Source organism: Neoarius graeffei, chromosome 27, assembly GCF_027579695.1.
Source record: "Neoarius graeffei isolate fNeoGra1 chromosome 27, fNeoGra1.pri, whole genome shotgun sequence".
NCBI lineage: Eukaryota > Metazoa > Chordata > Actinopteri > Siluriformes > Ariidae > Neoarius > Neoarius graeffei.
In genome coordinates, this window is record NC_083595.1 from 4,755,088 (window position 1) to 4,757,893 (window position 2,806).

Here is a 2,806-nt window from a genome sequence, read left to right on the forward strand (position 1 = left end):
TCTAGGTTTAACTTTTCTTACAGCTGTAATGTTAGCTGGTTACAAAAGATATTCTCATCTCATCTCATCTCATCTCATCTCATCTCATTATCTGTAGCCGCTTTATCCTTCTACAGGGTCGCAGGCAAGCTGGAGCCTATCCCAGCTGACTACGGGCGAAAGGCGGGGTACACCCTGGACAAGTCGCCAGGTCACCACAGGGGTGTAATTTAATATAGATATATGATATATATCATGGAAGGTTCTACAACCTAAAAATGTTTTAATAGAATTATTAATGTAATTTTATATCCTGGAAATTGTTTGGCTGGGAATAAAACTCAATAGGTGGTGCTGTTACAGGAAATGAATCCACGCCGGGGTGGTGTGAGATGGCCCACTGTGGAACAGCATTCTCTTTCTTACATGTTGTCATGTTATTGAGAAACTATCACACCACTAACATTGTCATTTCTCTTTCAGGGATTAATAAAGGTTTATCTTATCAACCAGTAAAAAGGTGTACGTTTGCAGGTGATTTGTTTGATACAAATCACATCTTGCAAAACTTTTACCAGATGAAGATCGAGACCCTTGCTGGAAGTTTGGAGATATTTTGGCAGACCAGGTTTGTGAATAAACTGATATATACACCATCAGAATGAAATAAATATACGTTTAAAACAGTAATTTGGTACACCTTGTTTATGTTTTATTTTATTATTTAAAGTATTACATAATATATGGAGTCAACAGGAAATCTTTTGGTGGAGAGGGTGGCGACCTCGACTGGCTATCGTAGCCTGCAGGGAATCGGCCGTCAGACTTTCTGTCGCATGTCCCAGACCCGGTGAAATGTAACTGAATTGTCTTGGCCAGCCCTAAGGGTCCCATCTGCATCTCATCATTGCTGAGGAGTGTGCTCCCATCACCCAATCAAGCATCCAGCCAGAGCAGGTCATGATATATTTTTTTACCATATTAACGTCATTGTTGTGTGTTATGCCTGATGTCAAGACTCTCGTCTCTGCGAGGCTACCACACAGATTTAATACTTGTTATTTTTAGGGCATACCTAACAACATGTGTTTTCTTCCCCCCCCCCAATCTGTCCCTCTGAGTTACATGTTGATCCTGGGATTGAGATGCTGGCCTCTTCTGCCCCTCGGACCTGCTTGATCCATCCTGGTGCCCTGTGTCTGGTTGGAGTTTTATCGCACCACTCCTGTGAAGGACGGCCCCATGAGGACAGTTGAGGGTTACACCTGGAGGATGCTCTGGACTCTTACAGTAATGCTTTTATGGCTGAGGACTACAGTTGTCTTGCTAACTTTAGGACTGCAGCTATCATGAACAGTTTTGCACTCAAGTTTCCATCAATGAAGAGTTATAACATCAACGAAACTGTCCTCATGTTAAAACTGTTAATATTATAGTCAGGCTGTCTGTTGTTGCCCAAATGAGGATGGGTTCCCTTTTGAGTCTGGTTCCTCTCGAGGTTTCTTTCTCATGTCGTCTGAGGGAGTTTTTCCTTGCCACCGTCGCCACAGGCTTCATCATTGGGGATAGATTAGGGATAAAATTAGCTCATGTTTTAAGTCGTTCAAATTCTGTAAAGCTGCTTTGCGACAATGTTTATTGTTAAAAGCGCTATACAAATAAACTTGACTTGACTTGACTTGATATACACTATATTGCCAAAAGTATTTGCTCACCTGCCTTGACTCACATATGAGCTTAAGTGACATCCTATTCCTCATCCATAGAGTTCAATACGACGTCGGTCCACCCTTTACAGCTAGAACAGCTTCAACTCTTCTGGGAAGGCTGTCCACAAGGTTTAGGAGTGTGTTTATGGGAATTTTTGACCATTCTTCCAGAAGCACATTTGTGAGGTCACACACTGATGTTGGACGAGAAGGCCTGGCTCTCAGTCTCCACTCTAATTCATCCCAAAAGTGTTCTATCGGGTTGAGGTCAGGACTCTGTGCAGGCCAGTCAAGTTCATCCACACCAGACTGTCATCCATGTCTTTATGGACCTTGCTTTGTGCATTGGTGCACAATCATGTTGGAAGAGGAAGGGGCCAGCTCCAAACTGTCTGCACACCTAGGTGCTTGATTTTATACACCTGTGGCCATGGAAGTGATTGTAACACCTGATTCCGATAATTTGGATGGGTGAGCAAATACTTTTGGCAATATAGTGTATTTTACATCTCATCCCATCTCATTATCTCTACAGGGTCGCAGGCAACCTGGAGCCTATCCCAGCTGACAACGGGCGAAAGGTGGGGTTCACCCTGGACAAGTCGCCAGGTCATCACAGGGCTGACACATAGACACAGACAACCATTCACACTCACATTCACACCTACGCTCAATTTAGAGTCACCAGTTAACCTAACCTGCATGTCTTTGGACTGTGGGGGAAACCGGAGCACCCGGAGGAAACCCACGCGGACACGGGGAGAACATGCAAACTCCGCACAGAAAGGCCCTCGCCGGCCCCGGGGCTCGAACCCGGACCTTCTTGCTGTGAGGCGACAGCGCTAACCACTACACCACCGTGCCACCCTGTATTTTACATCTCATATTGTATTATTATATTCTTTCTGGCACTGCTCATACTTATTTCATTGTTATACTTTGCATGGTTTCTTTTTGTTGGTTTGAGCTATATTTTAAATGTCCTCTCTAGCATTTAACATGCAACAGTTAATAATTATAAAAATGATTTATAGGAAAGAATAATATTATTATTGTATTAAAACAAGATAGAACTCTTATTTTGCTAACACATTATCGTTATTTCCTCTTCCGGTCAG